This window comes from Bactrocera dorsalis, chromosome 3 (genome assembly GCF_023373825.1).
Source record: "Bactrocera dorsalis isolate Fly_Bdor chromosome 3, ASM2337382v1, whole genome shotgun sequence".
Taxonomy (NCBI): domain Eukaryota; kingdom Metazoa; phylum Arthropoda; class Insecta; order Diptera; family Tephritidae; genus Bactrocera; species Bactrocera dorsalis.
This window is the reverse complement of record NC_064305.1, coordinates 44,115,531-44,140,030: the sequence shown is the minus strand read 5'-3', so window position 1 is coordinate 44,140,030 and position 24,500 is coordinate 44,115,531. Positions and strand designations below refer to the sequence as shown.

Genomic DNA, 24,500 nt, shown 5'->3' with positions numbered 1-24,500 from the left:
ACATTAGACGTGTGAAACAGTACGCCTACTTACTAAACCCTTAACTCCGTCATGTGTAGCTTTATGGAAGGCCCTGCGGGACCGCCGTTAAGCATTACATCGCAGTGCCAGCTTAGCCTATTGGCTCACGTCATAAGCTCGCTATTTGCGGCTCTAGCTTTACTGCTTCTGTGATGTTCGGCTCTTCTCAGCTCATGCAGTATCAGAGCTGTCGTCTTCTCCATGGCATACCATACTCGTTTCTTTTGCAACATATGAGCCACTATGTTATCTGGAGTTACTCGGCCTCCCACTTCTATTTCCAGGGCCTGGCGCTCTGATGTGAATCTCGAGCAGTAGAAAAATATATGCTCCACATTTTCACTACCGATACCACAGAAAGAGCAAGTAACTCCGTTGCCATGACCATACCTATGCAGGTACTCTCTGAAACATCCATGTCCTGTCAGGAACTGCGTCATATAAAAGTCTACCTCGCCATGCTTTCGTTCCACCCATTCTTGTATATTTCTGATTAATCGGTGCGTCCATCTTCCCTTTGTTGTTGTGTTCCAACGATTTTGCCTTTCCTCTAGGCTTACTTTCTTTCCCCTTTTTGCTCTGCAGTTGTCAGTTTTCTGCCTATACTTTTTCTCTTGTTATAAATCCGCTTCAGTTCTTGGGCCATTATGTCTGGCGGCCTTATTTCAGATATAATACTATCGGCTTCATGAGATACCGTGCGGAAGGCGCTAATAGTTCTATTGCGCTTAGCCGGAACACTGATTGTGCCAATCTTGCATAACTTTTTTGCATTAGTGCTGGTCCCCATACGGGTGCAGCATACACTAGGATTGACTGGCTAAACTTGGCCAAAAGTGCTCTGCTGCTTTGTTTTGGACTTCCTATATTGGTCGTAATTTTGGATAAGGTCGCATTTACATCTTTTTCGCAGACTTTTTCAATGTGGACTTTGTAGGTTGAGTCTCGCGTCGATCATTACACCAAGGTACCTTAGAGCTGATTGTGTTATAATGCTGTGTCCGTCAATGTTTAGGGAGACATTCTCGAGTTGTTTTCTGCTTGTAATAAGCACTGCTTCCGATTTTTGTTCCGCGAGTTGGAGTTTTGAGCTATTTAGCCAATGTTTTATTTTTGGTATCGTCTCATTAAATATCCTCTGAATTTGGTGGAGTTCTTTGGCCACTATGGTTACCGCTATATCATCGGTGTATCCGATAATCTGTACTTCTTTACGCAGCGGAAGGCGTAGTATCCCATCATATAGGACATTCCATAAGAGTGGACCCAGTACGGAACCTTGCGGCACACCACCAGTTACCGTGTACTTTTTTGCACCTTCGTGCGTGTTGTAGAGCAGCAGTCTTTCAGACAAATAGCTCTGTTTGATGCTCTGCAAGTATGTTGGTGTTTTTTTTGCCTGTAACGCACGCAGTATGTGCGGCCAGTGAGCCGAGTTAAATGCGTTTTTTACATCGAGGGTTATGACCGCGCAGAATTGTCATACATCCATCTTTCTCCTTCTATGGCATTTTCCGCGATACCTGTGAGCTTCTTAATTGCGTCAACAGCTGAGCGTTTTTTGCGGAAGCCGTATTGGTTATTTGATAGACTGCACGCCTCGCCCCATGGATTTTCGTCAACTTTATCGCGTAACATATTGAAGCCTTTATCGCTTTTTTGAGGTTCCTGCGCTTCTTTTTGAAAATGTTTCTCAGTCTCGAACAATCGCCGCTGCCTATGCCACGTTGAAACTGACGCCTCGCTTTGTGACACTCGCTTCTCTGTAAATTGATTTCATGATTCCAGCAGTATACCGGCTTTCTTTGCCTTGTGTGTTTCCTTTTGGCCATAGCCGCAGGCTTTGGATATGTGGTCTACCAGCAGTTTGGCCTGGATATCTATGTCAGTATCTTCCTTCAGGTTATCGTCCAGCATAAATTGGAAGAGTTCCTCGTCAAGTGTTTCAATCCTCCACCCTTTGAACTGCACTCTTTGGCTATAAGTGGTTCTACGTAGTCCTTGTGTGGGTTTGCTGATATTTATTAATATAGCCAGGTGATCACTCTGGGTATATATGTCGCACAACCGCCAGTCCGTTGATCGAATTAAGGTTCTGCTAGCAAAGGATATGTCAACAATAGAGCCACGCCCATTCTTTTCGAAAGTGTTCTTTGTCCCTATATTCAGTAGGACTGCGTCTAACATAGCAAAGGCTTTAAGCAGTGCCCTTCCTCTTGAGTTAGTGGCTTTGCTTCCCCATTCTATCGCCCAGGCATTTAAGTCCCCCGCAATTATGTTTGGTGTAGTTGTGGTTGCATCTTTCAAATGCATTTTTCAAATTCGTCAAGCGGGATACTTGGCGGTATGTAGCAGCTGTAGAAGTATATCCCATATATTTTCGTTCTTGCGTAGTAGGCCCTTTCCTGTCAGTGATTTGTGTTGGAACGTTTTGTCTCCACATGCCCATATGGCCCTTTTTTGTGGTATCTGAGATCCACTTGTCAGTCGTTTTATTTTTATATTGTTCACAAATTATTGCTACGTCAATACTATACTCATATACCGTTTGCGTCAATAGCTCCTGAGTCGCCTCACAGTGGTTCAGGTTTATTTGTAGGATCTTCACTTTTTGTTTTTACTGCAAGCTGCTACGAGTATGTAGATGGGACATTTTCGGCTCCCTATTTGGTGTTCAGTGTTCGTTTTCCCACTCTTTTCGCACGCAATGCAAAAAGGTTTATTAGTGCATGATTTCGCAAAATGACTCTCCCCTCCGCACTTAATACAGCACTTACTCCTGTCTTCCAAGTTGCTGCACGCCTTCGCCACATGTCCATATTCGAGACACCTAACGCACTTCTCCCTAATCCTGCAGATTGTCCAGCCGATCCTGATCTTTTGGGCTTGTAGTAAATATCTTGCTTCTTGCGCAGGAAGACTTATCACTGCTATTTGAGTGGCCGCGTAGGCCGCTCTGATAGTTTTTTCAGCTGCCACAAAGAAGCCAAGCTCTTTAATTTCTGATCGGATTGCGTCTGCTATGTCCTCTTTTGTCGTGATATCGTCCAGGTGCCAGGTCGCCCAAAATTCTGCCAATCTCTTCTTTATATTCTTCTGTGCTTCCTGTTGGCTCCTTTTTTAGTTCAAGTAGGATCTCTCCTTTGGCTTGAGACATTTTTGCCGAGTTCTTGTAGTGTCCTATTTGTTTTTACTGTTCGAAGGATGTCTCCGTAGGTCATTTCGCCATATGTATCTTTGTTTGCGTGTGCATTATTTGTTCGACAATATATACAAATATATGTACATATAAGTACATATATATGAATGTATGAACATGCAGATCAATACGCGCACATGTAATACGAGTACATATATTGATAACGTGATAAAATCATGATTTGAATTTCTGAACGCGCACATGCATATACATACTTATGTACATTCATATGAGCAGATAATAGATCGTGTTATATTGTTGTGTTAATTCAGTTTCTATTATTAAGAAACATAATACAAAAATATTTAATAGTATAGTATATTATACAAAAATCAAATAAAATTATTAAATATGCAAGTCCAAATTTACTGTAAATATTACAAAGCATACATTCATACAAAATTATACTCATATTATAATTATTTTTATGGAAATGCCGACAGAAAAACCCAAAAGCATACATATTTGCATGCATTGCGATTCCCTGGTTGAAGGCAAAAATTGAAGCATGAAAATATCACAATGCTGTTGTTGGGAGTATCATAAGGAGCATGCAAGTTATCACAGCTAGCATAGCTAACAAAATGTACAACAACAAAGTTGTCGTAGCCACCAAAATATACTGATATTACTCAATTCAACAAAATTCTGTAAATATACAATATCATTGCTCAATAAAGTTAATTTCCAAATTTTACAACAACAGCACATTTCGTCGGCACTAAACCAGAGCGGAAGCCGTGCCGCCGTAATGTAAGCCGTTTCTTGACCAAACTGAGGTTTGATGTTTCGCTATAATTATTGCTTACTTATCATTATAGAGTATATAGAAATAAGTACTAGTAAGTAAGAATTCGTACATATGTAAGTTTATAGTAAATAAGCAAATTCTGTATAAAAGAACTGTGTTTAATAAAGAAATTTGAGTTCAACGTCACCATTCAAACAAGCGTGTTGTTAATCATCTGGTGGCAACCATAAACTTGCATACATACACATATTTATGTCTCTTCTTATTCTTGAGTATGTGAGAGAGCTGTATTTGTACACATTTTTCGCTGTTAAAAATGGAATAAACAAAGAACTTATTTTTCTTCAATATTGTCTGCTTAGGCATACATACTTTCGCATCACTGTTAAAAATGTTAACATTTCACAGCGTGAATTATGTGGCTGTGAGGTGAATTCCTTACTTTAAATCTAACAAATGTTCTATATCGAACCTGCACCTTCTCTATGCTTTAAGCTCTCTGGCTTAGCTCTGTTCACGCGCCACTGTTAAAATTTCTCCTCCTTAGCTAGCCGTGGTGAAATACGCTCATTGCATTTTGTTAGCTTTTGACAGTTCACACGCTTGTCCGTTGTTGGAACTTCTCTATAATATACGCTCTCTGGTAATAGGTTAAAAAGTACAGATTATGACAGGAACTAAATATGGTACACAATGATGACAGATAGTACATTCAATAAACATTTATGTTCTTTATATACACAATTTTATCCAAATATTTGTATAAAATCACGTCAACTCAATTATTTTCATCATTACTTCCGTAATAGTTACATTCGTAGTTGCCTCTGACGGTATTGCTGAGACAATGGGTCGATAATAACTGAATTATGTTACAAAAGTATTAGACATCACATTATCCAGATATCTAATAAATACAGCATTGTTGTTCCATATCTTTTAGTACATTCTCTCGGGTTGTTGTTCATTTCCAACTGAAATTCTTCTTGGAGGAACGATATGTTGATTATATATGATTGTCACCATGGCGATAGGGGATGTGGTTACGATCACCACGCTATATTATTATTATGGAATATATGGGCGATACGCAGTCTATAAGTAGTCTATATGTAGCAGAGAACGTAAAATAAAAAAGAAGGTTCACGATGAGGGATATTTCACTTTTTGCATATTTACTGTTTTGGATGAGCGTGTTTCACCACACCACAGAAAAATTATTAGCGTGTTTCACCACATTTAACATGAGGGGACACGAAAATAGCAGAATTGAACAATTTCAGTGTTAAATGAGAAAAGTTATGCTATTTCCGATATTTACAATGCGAAAACGACTCTGCATATAATTTCTATATATTTTATATCAAAGCACACAAGCATGTACATATGTACGTACAAATTGAACTATTTCATGACGAATTCCTTAACGTCTCTGGAAATATATGTATAATAAAGTCATGGAAATATGACAGACCATACGTATAATATTTGTAAATTTGTCTACACACAACTTTGTATGTAAATGCGTACACTTACTGCTTCATGCGAAATCTCCGTTGTCACGGGCAACCAATGGCTGAAGCTCACGTTTTGTCGAAGAGTCAATAGGGGTATTCTCTTGCTCTTGCAAGATTGCAGATTGCAAACATACTATACCGAAATATACAAGGGCACGAGAGCACCCATTGCGGAATCTAGAGATATATGAACGGCTGATTCGGTCAATTTATTGTGAATGACTATTATGCATGGCTATTGTGAATTGGCGCACCTTCTGCATACATTTTTAATAAAAAAAACTGTAACAAATCTTTATAATTTAAATAAAAATTATAATATCCATTTTAAACTGACCTTCCTCAACAATTTAACGACGTAATATGTCTTTATGTAAACTGACAGCTAAAACAGGGTTACAATTATATTTTTGTGTGACATTGTACGCAAATATATATACATTGGTTTGGTCTGACTTATTTTACAGCCATTGCAAATAATTTTCTGCGTGTGTTTGTTGTTGTGCCGGTACACCAAGAAGAAATATATGCAATTCTTGCACCGTTCAAGGGTTTTCCAAGAGCAAGAGAATACCCCTAATGGGTCGAAGATCTGACGCGACGACAAAGCGACGAAAAAATAAACGAACGATCGCCAATTGCCACTGCTTCCCTTGCCGCTGTAACAGCTTTTCCAACATACCAGCGTAAATATCGACACAGATTTTTGCAAGCCGCGTAAAAATATACATATATACATATATGTACATATATGCTACATATAGACTACGCATAGACTGTGTATCCATCATATATTCCATAATAATAGTAATAGAGCGTGGTGATCGTAACCACGGCCTGTATCGCCACGCCGACAATCATGATTACCCGCGCCTATAAATGTTTCACATCAAAAGAAACGTTAATTACTATTTTATTTATCAACATTTTTTCTTATTTCTATGGGGACGCTAACCATTCACGCACTTTTTAAGAATAGATTGGGTTTTTGGGTTTCAGATGATCCAAACATGAGAAATCGTGTCCGCCAGTGAAAAAACGCATCTCATTTACCCAGCCATGTCTTAAAAAAATTAACGAAGTGGTGTTCAAACCACCCTAAATTTTTCGACAGCGATTGCACTGAAAAGTCATTAAGATTCAAAGTCATGCTGCCTATCGACGCTGAATGATCATGATGTTCCTCAAAAAGATATTGCCATCTGGAAAATTAGAAATGAACATTTTATAAAAAGATTTTTTTTGTAAATTATTATTTTTAATGAAAAATATTAAATATATCTAAGGCAACAAAACTAATGCAGATCAGTGCTATATGTGAGTAGAAATTGCATACAAATAATGATAAAGAATAGCATCACTTTTGTCAGAAAATTTGTCCTCACTGAATGTATTGAAAATTTTGTTACGGAATTTTTGACAATGCTTAGTAGACTGCTTCTCTAACTCCATAAAAACATACAAATTATGCCGGAGATCTTTCCTATTATTAATAATTTTAATGAATTGCAGCTGTTTATGCAGCTTTCACTTCGCATAAAACCTTTCGCTTCACCTTTCAAAACTTGCTTTGTAAATTAATTTCTGCTGTTAAAATTACTAAAGTAATTGTTTGAAACTAGATCTGCCTGAATTTATAAATGAATTTATGGAATCTCTGATTTTGCAAGATTTCGCCATAAAAGTGACATTTGTTAATATCGTCACCGAGGCATTCTAATCTAATAGAGTTGAGGCGACTAAAAATGTTAAAGCTTCAATCGGATTGTCAAAAAAATGTTTTATAAGCCTAAAACGGCAGTGAGAACGGTGTAGAATAATCTAATCATTAAAATTTTTTGGTGGAAACATGGTGGTCCTCCAATTTATTCTTCAAACTGTCCAACTATAAAAGTAAAAATGAAATTTAATACATCTTGCTTTCCGTTATAATCTTAAGTACTTATTTTTCAAAACAATGTCAAATCATCTTAATTTCATCTTTTAAATTAATATTTATACACCGTTGCCAATTTCGCTGATATCCGTAAATACGTTAGTGTTCCTTATTTTAAAGTAAGTACCAAAAATTGCATCGGCAGAAATGTCCATATATTGTACTATAACACCCTCTACAGAGCGCCAATTAACAATTCATCTAGTTTTGATCAAAACTTTCTTTATGTTTTTCTTTGCTTAGACTGACAAATGACAAAAATTAAAAAATATCAAAGTAGGATGATACAAATTATATTCTAAATCATAAGCGTGTGTTTAATATTCATGTAAAATCTTTGAATATTTTGTTAATTTAAAAAAATTATTATAATAAAGAAAAACATTTTATACTCTTGCAACTAGTAAAAATAAAAAACAGGGAAAAAATTCAAGGCGTAAAACCAATCATATAGAGTAAAATCAGCCGATTAGTTTTTAACTGCACCGTTATATGAGGAGTGGATGTGCAGAAGTTCAAGCAAGTGAGGAAAGTTCTCTGATTGCCCTTCATTTGGGAGGGGCCAGAAACGATTCTTTTAAATATGGCTCTAGCAGATCACGCCTTCCGGTCTTTGACCAAGTATCCTCTGGGTAGCCAGAAAACATCCGTTTAAAGGCTAGCTAAAGTCAGAAGGCGAAACATCCCTTCCACAGGGTTATGGGTTTGGGACCCGCCACGTAAAAAGCACTACCAATGAAAATAAAGCAACAATGTGATATTCAGGAGAAAGACTGAGGCGTGTAGGTCCTTGAGGCATATAATCAAGCACAAATTTGGTGCGGGATTCGTGCTGGAGGAGAGACTCCATCGCCGAGGACTGGCATTCACCCCGTCTAGCCACAATCCGTATCAAGGCGCAGTTCTTCAACATACCATTGATTTGCCCCTATGCCGAAATATAGTTCAAACTCATCAAACACCAGGCTGTTTTCGGATCGAAAACCCACTATCCCATATCTTGTTGCGATAGACTCTAGACACGTCTCCAGTATTTTAGACGTGCGTACGCTCCGAGGTCCTAACATCGACTGGGACCACTACCTTGTTGCAGCCAAGATTTGCACCCGCCTCTGTGCAGCAAAAAACGCACGTCAACAAACACAAGGAAGGCTCGACGTCGAGAAGGACGCTGCAATCAAGACAGATAGATGAACGATTTCCTATGCGACCCACATTTGCAACCCACACCATTGGTTTTTGAAAATGCAAAAGAACAACTGGTACGACGAGTTGTGCCGTGTTGCAGCGGAGAAAACAGGCTGCCGGAGCACACTCTTGTAGAACCCAAAGAGGCGATCTAGTAACCGATGCCCACATCATACTAAAATAACGGAGGGAACACTTCTCCAGCCTGCGAAATGGCAGTGAAAGCACGACGCCAGGAGAAGGCGAACCCGTTTCCCCAATCGATGATGATGGAGCAGACGTTTCATTGCCCGACGATGAAGAAGTTCGAATAGCAATTTCTCGCCTGAAAAACAAAAAAGCGGTAGGTGCTGATGAGTTGCTCAACGATTGGAATTTAAGTGTGCCCTGCCCAATCCATAAAAAGGGAGATCTCTGCGCTAATTACCGTGGGATAAGCCTCCTCAACATCGTGTATAAGTTTGTTTCGAGCATATTGTGTGAAAAATTAAAGCTCACCGTCAAAAAACTGATTGGACCTTATCAGTGTGGCTTTAGACCTGGAAAATCAACAACCGACCAGATATTCACCATGCGCCAAATTTTGGAAAAGACCCGTGAAAAGAGAATTGACCCTCACCATCTCTCCGTCGATTTGAAAGCTGCTTTTGACACCACGAAAAGGAGCTGCCTCTATGCCGCGATGTCTGAATTTGGTAGCCCCACAAAACTAAAACGGCTGTGTGAGCTGACGTTGAGCAACACTAAAAGCTCCGTCGGAATCGGGAGGACCTCCCGAGCCGTTCGATACCAAACGAGGTTTCAGACAAGGCGATTCGCTATCGTGCGGATTTTTCAACCTGCTTCTGGAGAAAATAATTCGAGCTGCAAAACTCAACAGAGAAGGTACCATCTTCTATAAGAGTGTACAACTGCTGGCGTATTGATATCATCGGCCTCAACACCCGCACCATTAGTTCTGCTTTCTCCAGACTGGACAAAGAAGCAAAAGAAATGGGTGAGGAGGCTAATCCCACGGTAGTTGGCGCAGATTGTGGGGTCTCCTTTTTTATGGATTGGGAATAGCACACTTAAATTCCAATCGTTGAGCATGCTTTCGTCTGACCATATTTTGCACAGATGCATGCTCCCTATCAGTACTTCGCCGCCGGCCGGTAATCCATCGGCTCCCGCTGCTTTGTTGTTCTTCAGATGGGTAATTTCTATCCGAACTTTTTCATGGTCGGGCAATGAAACGTCTGCTCCATCGTCATCGTTTGGGGAATCGGGTTCGCCTTCTCCTGACGTTGTGCTTTCACTGCCATTCAGCAGGCTGGAGAAATGTTCACTCCATAATTTAAGTATGCTCTGGGCATCGGTGACTAGATCACCTTGAGGGGTTCTACAAGAGTATGCTCCGGTCTTGAAACCTTCTGTAAGTCGCCTCATCTTTTCGTAGAATTTTCGAGCATTACCCCTGTCGGCCAGTTTATCAAGCTCTTCGTACTCACGCATTTCGGCCTCTTTCTTTTGCTGTCTACAAATGCGTCTCGCTTCCCTCTTCAACTCTCGGTATCTATCCCATCCCGCACGTGTTGTGGTCGATCGTAACGTTGCGAGGTAGGCAGCCTGTTTTCTCTCCGCTGCGACACAGCACTCCTCGACATACCAGCTATTCTTTTGCACTTTCCGAAACCCAATTGCTTCGGTTGCAGCTGTACGTAAGGAGTTTGAAATGCCGTCCCACAGTTCCCTTATACCGAGTTGTTGACGAGTGCTTTCAGAGAGCAGGAGTGCAGGCCGAGTAGAAAATCGTTCGGCTCTCTGTTGTGATTGCAGCTTCTCGACGTCGAACCTTCCTTGTGTTTGTTGGCGTGCGTTTTTTGCTGCACAGAGGCGGGTGCGAATCTTAGCTGCAACAAGATAGTGGTCCGAGTCGATGTTGGGACCTCGGAGCGCACGCACATCTAAAACCCTGGAGACGTGTCTTCCGTCTATCACAACATGATCGATCTGGTTGGTAGTTTTTCGATCCGGAGACAGCCAGGTAGCTTGATGAATCTTCTTAAGCTGGAATCTAGTACTACAGATAACCATATTTCGGGCCCCGGCGAAGTCGATCAGCCTCAACCCATTTAGGGATGTTTCCTTGTGGAGGCTGAATTTACCGACCGTTGTGCCAAAGATACCTTCTTTGACCATCCTGGTGTTGAAGTCGCCCAGCAAGATTTTTACATCGTGGCGGGGGCATCTCTCATAAGTGCGCTCCAAGCCCTCATAAAAGGCATCTTTGGTCACATCGTCCTTCTCTTCCGTCGAGGCGTGGGCGCAAATCAGCGATATGTTGAAAAACCTCGCTTTGATGCGGGTTGTGGCTAGACGTTCATTCACCGCAGTGAATGATAGTACTCGGCGACGGAGTCTCTCTCCCAGCACGAATCCCACATCAAACTTGCGCTCCTTTATATGGCCACTGTAGTAAATGACACAAGGACCTACTCGTCTCTGTCCTTGTCCCGTCCATCGCATTTCTTGGACGGCGGTAATGTCAGCCTTTGTTTCCACGAGGACATCAACCAGCTGGTCAGTGGCACCTTCCCAATTAAGGGACCGGACATTCCAGGTGCATGCCCTCAATTCGTAGTCCTTATTTCGTTTGCCATGGTCGTCATCAAAAGGGGGGTCTCTCATCCGAGGCTGTTGGTGGTTTTTCATTGGGGGTGTTTTTTACGTGGCGGGTCCCAAACCCAGCGCATAACCCTATGCAGGGGATGTTTCGCCTTCTCACTTCAGCTCGCCTTCAAACGGATCTTCTTAGGTCAAAGACCGGAAGTCGTGAGCTGCTTGAGTCACAAGTAAAAGAATCGTTTCTGGCCACTCCCAAGTGAATGGCAATCAGAGAACTTTCCTCACTTGCGTAAACTTCTACACATGACTCCATCCTCTAATTGCAGGTTGCTTTCTATTAAAGTTGATTGCGTAAGTAGATTAGATCGATCTATAACATGGTTTGCTTTGGTAAATTATTTAATAATAACTCAAAAGTGCCAAGTGATGAGAAAAGCAACGAAGTTGCTATCGAAGATTCAGATAGTAATAACGACATGTTCATGTAATATATGAGTATAAAAATAATTTCAGTTTATTTTAGATGATTTACTTGAAAATGAAGGTGAAGAGGATGAAAAAGATACTGACTGTGTAAACGATGACCAAGATATGATCGAAAATGTCGATCCAAATGAACAAATGTGTGAAGAACTCGAGAATGATTTTATGAAATATTCCTCCGTTAGTGTAATTCGATGTGCCGCGCACACTTTGAACCTGGCAGTATCCGATTTTTTAAAGGATATTAAGGATGTGCGAAGCAAGGCCAAGGTAGTAGTCAAAAAATTAAGAACACCTACATTGCTGAATTTGCTGCGAACAAAAAAATTACGTAAGCCTATGCTAGAATGCGTTACTCGGTGGGGATCTACTTAAAATATGTTGAAGAGTTTATTGGAGGTTAAAGATTTTTGTTGCGAGAGCTCTAAAGACATTAAAGAGCTATATATGACCGATGACGATTGGCAGCAAATTGAAAGCGCATGCGACATTCTTTTTCCAGCTTATAATATTTCTCTCAAACTTCAAAACAAACAACTTGTATTAGGTGACATGTTTTTGCATGGTATTCATGCAAGCTAAAAGTGGAGCAGAAGACTAGGTGGATGAGCAAGAATTTCGCTGCAGCATTGAAAAACCGGGGTGAATTATTGTTAAATAATTCTTGCGTTTTAGCGGCTGTTTACTTAGACCCCAGATATCAGAGGGAAAATATAATTTGCCAGAAAAATGCGGACCAATCTCCCCAATCGAAAATAAGTTCCGATGATGAATTTGATGCTGTCCTCGAGCAGTTAGACAAGCGAGCATTGTCACCAGGCAAAAAAATCAAGGGCATTATAAATAGCTTTGCAAACTAAACGCCTTTCCAAAACATTTAATGTGTTAAAATTTTGGGAAAATCATTCTGAGATTGAATTAAAGGCTATAGCCAATATTGTCTTTGCTACTCCTGCAACAAAGGTATCAGTGGAAAGATCGTTTTCCACCCTTAAATTTACATTATCCGACTTGAGAGCAAGTATTGATAAAGATTGGAAGACATTCTATTATTAAATTTAAACACATAAAAAACAATTACATATACTAAAAATATCTGATGTAAGCAAGAATTTTATTATATTTATATATTTTCTTATTATAATTACCTACTATAAGACAACAAAAGAAAAATGTGAAAAGAGAATTAAAATATTACAAATAACATCCGTCAACAAAAAAATTATTTTTTGTATCTAAAAAAAAGTTTTCTAATTATATTCTATAGTGAAATTGTAGAAAAAATATAAAAATCAGTCATTTCTGTTTAAAAATAAAAAAATGCTCTAATTTCTACGAAAGCAAACTTTAACCGGAAAAAAAAATATTTTCCTTATTTTTGTCATAGGAGAAACAAAAATTTAACATTTAGACGTCAGACTCCAAAAATCGTGCCTAAACTCGACGAGATTTTCAGTTGCTTGGAACCTTCATAATGAAAAATTTACAAATAAAAAGTCACGAACAAATAAAGTGTACGAAAATTTCAAGAAAAAATTTCTGAAAGTACACAAGCACTGGAAAGTCTCTGGTTGTCTGCAGATACATAATTTGTTACAAGCTTTACTAAACTATACGGTTGCAGCAAATATTAGGCAACAATTTAAGACTGTGGAATGAAAATTCCCTAAAAACCCTAAGAAAATACCGACCTTAAATTCACTACACTCACTTCTGAATCATGGAGGGAATGCACTAGAAGCAGCACAAGTTTCAAAAACATCACCAAAATTTCAAAATGCAGTATTTAAATGGGATGTAATACTCAACACATTATGTTTTATTGTTACTAATTTGAAGCTCTTTCTACTCAGGACAAACGGGGATGCAGTATTGAAAAAATTATGCACCAAATGTCTTAAAACAGGGCACAATATAAAAGAATGTAAAGGCGAAAGTTGCCTCACATGTCAAGGAAACCATCATTTATGGCTCCACAAAGATAAATCCTCTAAAGCAAAAAGCACAATCAAGGGCTGTGATGGAAGAATTATAAAGACCCATGCCTTATTAGATAGAGGGTCTCAAGTTCACCTTATAACCAAAGAACTGGAAAATAAATTAAAGCTCCCTTTCAGGAGAGAATCCGTTACTATGAAGGGGTTGATTAAAACAAAACCAGTACGAATGAAAGAGTAAATCTTCAATTAAAATCAAATTAATTTAAAATTAAAATCCTTTTGAAACAAATTTAGACAGAGAATATAAGTAGAAATAATGTTCCGGGTAAGATTGATTTACTATTATGTGCAAACATATTCTTTACTTTGTTAAAATGAGAGAAAATAACTATTGAAAATGTTGACATACGAATCAACTAACATAAACTCCAAATTAGCGCGCTGTGGTGTTGTAACATATATATTTATATGAAATACTAGAAAATCAACTAAATTAGATTTGGGAAATAGAATCCGTAAATAAATGTGTTAATCGAACTAACGAAAAAACACATTGTGAGGAGCACTTTCATAATAATTACACAATTTCTGTAGATGGTAAATTCACTGTAGCCGTTTGATTCAAAAAAGAAAATATAAATTTAGGTGAGTCTTCTTTACAATTAAAAAAAAGATTCCTTTCTCTAGAGGAAAAACTTAAAAATAATGTAACTGTGAGAGTGTGAATGAGTACATACGATTGGGCCATATGGTGGAAATAAAAAACGTTCTTCTTCTTCTTAATTGGCATAGACACCGCTTACGCGATTATAGCCGAGTTAACAACCGCGCGCCAGTCGTTTCTTCTTTTCGCTACGTGGCGCCAATTGGATATTGGATATAGATAGCACAACTCCTAAATTAGGAGTCATTTTGGATTCATTCTATAAAACAGACAAGAATATTTCCTTAAATTCAATAACGCATTCTGAACCTAAGTCTTCTTGCAGACTTATTTAATATTTTGCTGAAGTTTAAAAAACTCAGGTGTGTCTTCACAGCAATCATCGAAAAATGTGGATGGATTTCGCCCAGAGGTTGAAAACAATCAATTAATTTACTGCCGCGATGAAGATAATGAAATACTGCGGGCATAAACTCTTAAAACAGTTACGTATGGTACTGCAGCTGCACCTTATTTAGCAGTTAAATATTTGCAGAAAATTGTAGAAATGGAGAGAATTGATTACCCAGAAGTAGCGAGAATTATCAATGTAGATTTTTACATGCATGATCTTATGAGAGGAGGATATAATCTAGATGATGTCAAGTTAATCCAAGATAATATCAAATTAATTTAAACAAATATGGATTCAACGTTATAAAAAAATTTAGAAAGTTTTAAATTTAAATGTTCTATTTACTTTTATACAGACTCGACAATAGTATTGAATTGGTTAAATCCTGGACGTTTACAGATATTTGTGTCGAATAGAGTTAATTCCATACAAAACATCAGCAATGTAAATAATTGGAGGCATATTTGCTAAAAAGACAATCTGGCGGATATTATTTCGAGAGGAGTGACACCAAGCTAACTTATCATCAACAAATTATGGTTTAGAGGACCGGAAATTATTTATACAACTAATAATAAAATCCAACAAAAGGTAAACAATAATAATTTAATTATTCCAGAGGTAAAGAAATCTAAGATTGTGATGATTTTAACCGAAAAAAATCAATTATAATCAACATGAACTATAAAAATAGTTTCGAATTTCTACAAAGCGTTATAGCTAACATTTCCTAATTTATAGATAATATTAGGAAAAACCCTTTAATGAGCACAATTTTTTGTAAACAACAAGCATTAAATAATATATTTTGTCAAATAAAAAAAAATTAATGTGGAACTAAAACTAATCAATTCTAATAAGCGAATTCCAAAGAATTCTAAAGTAAAAACTTTAGCTTCAATCGTAGACAACAATAATATTACAAGAGTAGGAGGTAGGATGCCATGAATCCTATACTTCTCCCTTATGAAGATGAAATCGTTCATTTACATATTAGTGAATCATATATGGTACATGTTAAGCATCTACATATATGACCACAGGGTTTAGTAGTAATTAATAGTTCTGGATTTTTCGGGGTAGACAATTAGCAAGCAAAGCTGTAAATAAATCTTATATTTTCCTTAAAGAAAACCCTCGGCCCCTGCACCAGTTAATGGGAAACTTACGCAGGATAGACTAAAAGAAATGCGAACATTTTATAATGTAGGAAAGGGCTTCCTCGGTCCAATTTGGATACATGATAAAATACGTGAAAAAAACGCTGATAAAGCTTATGTCTTCAAATTATTTCAAAGAGACTTTCATAAAGCAGAATTATCAGAATTTTGTAATCAAAGAAAAATAACATGCATAAACATATCAGCAATATCTCTACATGCAGGAGGACTATGGGAAGCGGCTGTTACATCAGTTAAAAACATTTTTTCCAAATCAAATAATCCAAATGATCTCCAGGTATTAAAACCAGGCCATTTTTCGGAAAATAATTATCAACTATCGTTGACACAAACTACAACTAAAGCGACCAGGTCCGTTGGAAATCGGTCGAAAAGAATTCAAAAGAATTTTGGAAGCAATGGTCCAATGAATATTTAAACGAACTATAAAAAAGGAAAAAATAGGAAGTTTCTTTTGAAAATATTAAAGCTGGTACCTTGGTATTTCTTAAAGGAGAAAATTTCCACCATTACAGTGGCGAAGAGGACGCATTGAAAACGTCATTTTAGGTCAAGATGGTAAATGTAGAATGGTAGAGACGTACGGACAAGCAATAGTACATTATAAATAGCAATACACAATTTTTGCCTTTTTTCTATCGAAAAAAACTAAGAGAAGATGCAATTGAGATATGTAAATGATAATACATACTCGCATAAAAAATAAAAACTTAATTTTAACGTTATTATGCTTACTTATAGTTTTACCATCCGTAAAATGTTTAAATGTAAGTTACTTTAAAAATAGTTCTTGAGAATTTTTGGAAAAAAGAGTGTCTGTTGGGTTGACTAGGACAGCGTGGAATATAATTGTCCATATCGATCTATTACAATACTCGGCTGAAAGGCAGCAAATTTCAAATTCACTATATATTTGAAAAATTCAACAATACTTATTTAAAGAGGATATTGAATACAATGAATCAACAGTTGCATAACAAATACTTAGATGGTGAATAGCTTCACGACATCAACGCGTTCACGAGGCAATGGAAGGCTAGGTCAGTGTTACCCTTTATAGGGTCATTATACTACTCCTTGTGGACTGATGGATGAAGAGCATGCAGAAGATCTAACGGAAAAATAGATAAGTCTAAGGAAAATGAAAACTACCTTAGATGTTTTAAAACGTCAAAATGAAGGCTATTAGGATAACAATGAACGACGCAATTTATTCAATGAGTTCAATTCTTGAACAATTAATACGCGAGTTATTCATTGAAGCAGCCATCAAACTCAACACAACATGGAGACCTTTGAAATGCTTCAAAGAGACATTATAAGCATCTTTTGGAACTTTAGAGGGAACTTCATGGAAGGACTGTTGCCTATAAAAAATTTGAAATTCAGATAAAAACAATTTCAAACAACTTTGACCAGGATTTACGGCTTCCCGATACTTATCTTTTTGAACCACAACAGCCAAAATTACTAAAGATTTTATATTGTTTAATATAAAAATACCTTTAGTTACCAAAGCAGAACTCCAAATGTACTCAATATATTCATACCTCACAATATACGACGGGTATTTCGTCAACATTAGGGAAACAAATCGTCACATTATTTTCAGTGAAAATAAAACGATTTTTATAGCATGATGAAATGCTGTACAAAAACCAAAGTATGGTGAAAATGACAATATATCCACAAGTGCCTCCTATCTTTAACGTAGGACATAAGCAAACTTGTGAGATGTGATTATTAACAAATAAAACAGTCATACCATTTAACTGTGAAGTCGATATTCACGAAGTGTGGTTACCTAATACATGGATATTTTCAATGCTATCAAAAATAGAGGCCAAAACTAGCTGCAATGGTAGTGATCAAACTACCATCTTAAATGGACAAAGCAAAATAAAATTAGACAACAATTGAGTTTTAAGGACGGATAATGTAAATCTTTAGGCACACGACCTAAAAACAATTCGAAAGACCAGGAACTAACCTTACAACACACCCTCCTCCGCTAAAACATTTGAAATAAAAAGGATCCATACAGGCATTCAAAATTACTGACATACCGCGACCAACAACCATTTGGTGATAACCGCTGGATTTAGAGTGGAATCATATGGTGTACTATGACATGAATACCACCAATCTAATCCTGTTAATTGCTGGTGGCGTAATCGTAACAATAATCCTACGACGCATCTGTAATGCAGCAAGGCGGATATATATTTAGAAATTAGTTATAAGTATTAGTAAATGTAAAATTATGTTAAATATTTAAAATGTAGCATACATATTTAAAACTACGCAACGAATTTTGATGTGGTTTTATTAAATAGATAGAGTGATTGAAGAGAAAGGTTTATATGTGTATCCATTAAATAGTGGAGAAATACTGTTATTTTTGTAATAATGTAATATCGTAAATAATTAAATTTTTTCCGCTTACGTTGCAAAGGTAGGCTGAATCCTATAAAATTTATTAAAACAATGTACTAAGTATTGTACACCTTGAAAAGGTCTACAGAAACTCCACTATCTCTTATGGATCCCACAATAATATTTTTTTGTCATTTACTTTTTACGACAAAAAATAGCTAATTTTCGAAGCGATTTTAACAAATACAGCATTAATACTTATTTAATTAAATACCTTAAATACATTGTATTATAGATTCAAAAATTGCGAGACGTAGCGTTTGCGGCGGTAGAGGACGGCCGGGGCGGCGCCTATAAATAGCGCGTCGGAGGCCGTGGTTCTCTCTATAACACTTTGAATTTAGCAGCGACCGGACACGTTTATTATCGCAGCCCTCTAACGAGGAATATTTAAACGGAAACAATCAAGTATATTCGTACAGTTTCAAACCGATCCTTCCTCAAAAATAATACAATTGTTAAACATTTGAAATATTAGAATAGAACTGTAAATCAAATACACAGTGGAATGGATTATAACCAGCTCAGTAATCAGTCGATGAATGCCAGCCGACTTTTTCCTCTTTTCACGCTTGAACCGGTTCATCATGTGCAGTCCACTAGAATGACTGTCGATTGGACTCCAGTTTGAAATGATGCAGCCATGTTTCTATTGTCACACGGCGACGCAAATATTCGGTTTTATTACGATTAAGAATACTCAAACACTTTTCAGAATCAGCAATTCGTTGTTTTTGTTAGATTATGAACTTGCGAGGCACCCGCTTTGCACATAGCTTTCGCGTCTTTAGGGCGTCATTTCGCTTCTTTCCAACTTAGCAAACCTCTTTTCAACGGTTGATTTCCCTGGTGCAGAGCATAAATTTAACCACAGCTGAGTACTATTTAATATTCAATCATTTTATTTTACAAAGATATCTCTTTGCAAAAATATTTTTTTGTGTAACTTATTTGCAAACATACTTATGTTTGTCAAAAGTTGGGTGAAGGACTTGAGCAGACTTGATGGTACAGATGAAAGTTTCTCTTTCTTCTTTTCCCTCTCTTGCATATGCAAGAATATAGATTTACTCCAATGTTAGCAGAATTTTGTTTTTTTTCTCCTATTTGAGCAGAAAATTAAAAGTTTATTATTTTTTCAGTTTTAATTCAACAAGCAGAGTGGTGAAAGTTTGATCAATTAATTTGTGTTTATTATATGATTCGAGTTTCTGTTATTTTAAACAATAAATAAATAATGGGTGATCCAAGTAGTAGTAGCGTTGGAATCTACTATCCTTATCGATTGTCCTGTGAGAATTTCATGACATTTCATCTATTGGAAGTGAAGTTATTGCATTTTAAGTGTCTGTATGTTTGTGTTATCGGTGCGAAAGTAAGCTTCGAACAAAGCCAACATTAAATTTTGTTTCAAAATTGGTAAAACTTTTACCGAAACGTTTAAATTGATGAAACAAGTTTATGGCGATGTGTGCCTATTTCATAGCAGAGTGCACGAGTGCTTTCAACGTTTTCAAAGTGGTCGTGAGGACATAAATGACGATCAACATGTGGGCCAATCAAAATCCGTGATCACCGGAAATTTCATCGAAACTTTGGGTGAATTCATCAAAAATCAGCCGAAATCATCATTGAAATTCATGGAAATGGAATTGAACATCTTTAAAACATCGATTTATCGCATTTTGTCCGAACTTGATTGGAATCCAAAACAATGATGTACCAAATGTCATTGTCCTGCGACAACTCCTTATATTTTTAGCCACTGTATGCACTAGCAGAAACCTATGTGGCGGCATACTGGCGGGCATATCGGCCAACGAGCTAAAACACTCATTCGACATGCTTTTGGACCGTGAAAAAAGCTGTATTGAAGCAGAAGAAAACTATTTGGAATAAAATAAATTGATTCTGCCGAAAAACATGTGTTCTGTTTTTTTTTAGTTCTGTTTATTTTGGAACGCTCCTTGTATTACGAAAACTCACTATAAAACAAAAACGACGCGAAGGTTTTAAGATCAAAACAGTACTCAGCTCTGGCTGCCCAGAGCTCCTTTATTTATAGATTTTCTTATCTTAATTCATGTATGCACCTCATGCAGAATGCATACACATATCTTAATACTAATCTACTGTACATACCGACAGTATGTACACAAATCTTAAACATAAGTTTAAGACAACGGCATACACAACTATTTCTTATCTATTATTGGTTTAGGATCATTTGTGGTCCTTTAGTACATTGCATGCATTAAATACTACAGTCTCTAATCAATATACCCGAAATGAACATTGATTACACTGTTGATAGAAATGGATAGATTCGTATGAGCTGGCGATAATGAACATAAATATTTGTAACATGATATCTGTTTTTATACAGATTTACAAAAATATCTTATTTACAATTTTAACCGTTAAGAACTGTTCAGAAATCTGAACATACTGCCCACGTTGAAGTATTTATAAATCTTGGGCATTTTAATTACATTTTTTTACAAGATTGGTGGATCGAACTCGTAATAATTTTTTTTATATAGGCTATTTTTTATTGTACTACATTTTAAATATTTAATATAATTTTCACTTACTAATATTAATAATTAATTTCGTAAGATATATTCTTCTACGGCAACAGAGGCGCATCTACGTTGCATATGTCAGCCTTGGTCCACAATTCGATTTGTGCCATCACTTGACTTCTGAACGAGTTGAACATCTCAATCTGGGATGACCGTGCACGAAGCCCAAATTTACCAGACGTTCTTTGGTCAACAAAATAATATGATTACCGTTGGTCAGTGTATAACGATCGACTTGGGATTTGTTATTAATATTCTCTTTGGCATTGGCATCCAAACATGCGACATCGATTCCACAATCGAAATTACCAATATTAAAAACGATCGCATCGTCGGACATATGTTCAAAATGTGCGCCAGTAATTATGTCCCTGCAACTAGTTGTTGTTACGAAGATGGTATGCTTGCTCCATGGTGGTTACTTCGTAGCCTTCCAAAGCCGCTTGCAAAGCAATGATAGAATTGATTTCTGTGACATAAAGATTCCGCCGAAACTACGCAGAGCGTATGCATAACTTTTGCCCATATCACATAATCAGCAACGTAGCACACTTTGCCAGCAATCATCAAATCGATGGGCCGTTTAATACAATCAATTAGCGACTCGCGACAACCATACAGATTATTGAATTTACTCTTGGTCACCGAGTCGTTGATGGCTGGCCCACCGAGACGTCTCTCTTTCACCATTTCATATAAATTGTGTGCATCGGTTGTAGTTTCTTCGCTCAAACACTTGGATCTCTTCTGGTTCGTGGGAACTTTTCATGCACTAAGTTGGTCAAATCACCACCATTATCAAGAATCAAGTTCAAGAGCTGACCATCTGAGAACAGTAAGGTCTGTTCAATACACCATAAGTAATCTTCATTCATCAGCCCAAACAAGGAGTAGTATAATTATACTTTGAACAGTAACACTGACCTAGTCTTCCTTTTCATCCTCCTCCCCGTGAACGCGATGATGTCGTGAAGCTGTTCAATAAGTATTTGTTGTGCAGCTGCTCAATCATTGAGTTCACTAAATTCTCTTCAAATATCGTTGAATATGTATTTCAAATGTATTTTTAATGAATTTGAAATTTGGTGCCTTTCGACCGAGTATTGATAAATCGATGTGGACAATTATATCCCACGCTGTCCTGGTCAACCCAAAAGATTTTCTTTTTCGAAAAAATACTTCAGAGCTATTTTTTAAATAACTTATATTATATTTAAACATTTTATAGATGGTAAAACTATAAATAAGTTTAACAAAGTATGTATAAGGTTTTTTATTTTCCTTGGTTTTTAGTTCGAGTCCACCGCATCTCTCTCTATTAGTTAATTAAGTATTTTTTCTTTGGTAGGGAAAGGATAAACATTGTGCATCGCTCTTAACGATGTGCCATTGCTTATCCTTACGTCTACATTTGCAGTCTTGGCTTAAAATGACGTTTTCAATTCGTCCTCTCTTCCACTGCAATGGTCGAATATTTTGTTCTTTAAGAAGTACCAATGTACCAGTTTTCATATTTTCAAAATAAACTTGGAATTTACTTCTTTTTTGTGGTTTATTATTTTTGAGTTTTCTATCTAGAGAGATTGGAGGATGGAGTCATGTGTAGAAGTTCACGCAAATGAGGAAAGTTCTCTGATCGCCCTTCACTGGGGAGTGGTCAGAAACGATTCTTTTACATAAGGCTCAAGCAGCTCACGACTTCCGGTCTTTGACCAAGTATCCTCTGGGTAGCCTAAGAACATCCGTTTGAAGGCGAGGTAAAGTGAGAAGGCGAAACATTCCCTACATAGGGTTGTGCGCTGAATTTGGGACCCTCCACGTAAAAAACACCCCTAATGAAAATGACAAAACAACTTTTGATGAGAGACCCTCTTTTCGATGACGACCATGGCAAACGAAATAAAGACTACGATTTAAAGGTGTGCACCTGTAATGTCCGGTTGATGTCCTCGTTAGAGTAAAGGCTGATATCACCGCCGTCCAAGAAATGCGATGGACGGCACAAGGACTTAGACGAGTAGGTCCTTGTGGCATTACTACAGTGGCCGTATAAAGCAGCGCAAGTTTGATGTGGGTTTCGTAGTGGGAGAGAAACTCGGCGCCGAGTACTATCATTCACCTGCGGTAAATGAATATCTAGCCATAATCCGCATCAAAGCGAGGTTCTTCAACATTTGCGCCCACGCTCCGACGGAAGAGAAGGCCGATGTGACCAAAGATGCCTTCTATGAGCGCTTGGAGCACACCTATGAGAGCTGCCCCCGCCACGATGTCAAAATCGTGCTTGGCGATTTTAACGCTAGGATGGGCAAAGAAGGTATTTTTGGCACGACTGTCGGTAAATTCAGCCTCCGCGAGGAAACATCCCCAAATGGGTTGGGGCTGAGCGACTGCGCCGGGGCCCGAAATATGGTTATCTGTAGTACTAGATTCCAGCATAAGAAGATACATCAAGCTACCTGGCTGTCTCCGGATCGAAAAACTACCAACCAGATCGATCATGTTGTGATAGACGGAAGACACGTTTCCAGTGTTTTAGATGTGCGTGCGCTCCGAGGTCCTAACATCGACTCGGACCACTATATTGTTGCAGCCAAAATTCGCACCCGCCTCTGTGCAGCAAAAAACGCACGCCAACAAACACAAGGAAGGTTCGACGTCAAGAAGCTACAATCACAACAGACAGCCGAACGATTTTCTACTCGGCTTGCACTCCTGCTCTCGGAGAGCACTCGTCAACAACTCGGTATAAGGGAACTGTGGGACGGCATTTCAAACTCCTTACGTACAGCTGCAACCGAAACCATTGGTTTTCGGAGAGTTCAAAAGAACAGCTGGTACGACGAGGAGTGCCGTGTCGCAGCGGAGCGAAAACAGGCTGCCTACCGCGCAACGTTATGATCGACCACAACTCGTGTGGGATGGGATAGATACCGAGAGTTGAAGAGCGAAGCGAGACGAATTTGCAGACAGAAAAAGAAAGAGGCCGAAATGCGTGAGCACGAAGAGCTTCATAAGCTGGCCGACAAGGGTAATGCTCGAAAATTCTACGAAAAGATGCGGCGGCTAACTGAAGGTTTCAAGACCAGAGCATACTCTTGTAGAACTCCAAAGGTGATCTAGTCACCGATGCCCAAAGCATACTTAAACTATAGAGGGAACACTTCTCCAGCCTGCTGAATGGCTGTGAAAGTACAACGCCAGGAAAAGGCGAACCCGATTCCCCAATCGATAACGATGGAGCAGACGTTCCATTGCCCGACCATGAAGAAGTTCGAATAGCAATTACCCGCCTGAAGAACAACAAAGCGGCGGGGCCAATGGATTGCCGGCCGAGCTATTCAAACATGGCGGCGAAGAACTGATAAGGAGAATGCATCAGCTTCTTTGCAAAATATGGTCGGACGAAAGCATGCTCTACGATTGGAATTTAAGTGTGCTATGCCCAATCCATAAAAGAGGAGACCCCACAATCTGCGCCAACTACCGTGGGATAAGCTTCCTGAACATCGCATACAAGGTTCTATCGAGCGTATTGTGTGAAAGATTAAAGCCCACCGTCAACAAACTGATTGAACCTTATCAGTGTGGCTTCAGA

The 24,500-nt window shown here is 38.0% G+C and overlaps 1 pseudogene; it reads right to left on the bottom strand.

The window, feature by feature from the left end:
* Positions 1–20,433: 20,433 nt before the first annotated feature.
* On the bottom strand, positions 20,434–24,156 carry LOC105224948 (adenosylhomocysteinase-like; annotated as a pseudogene).
* Between the last annotated feature and the right edge of the window lie 344 nt (positions 24,157–24,500).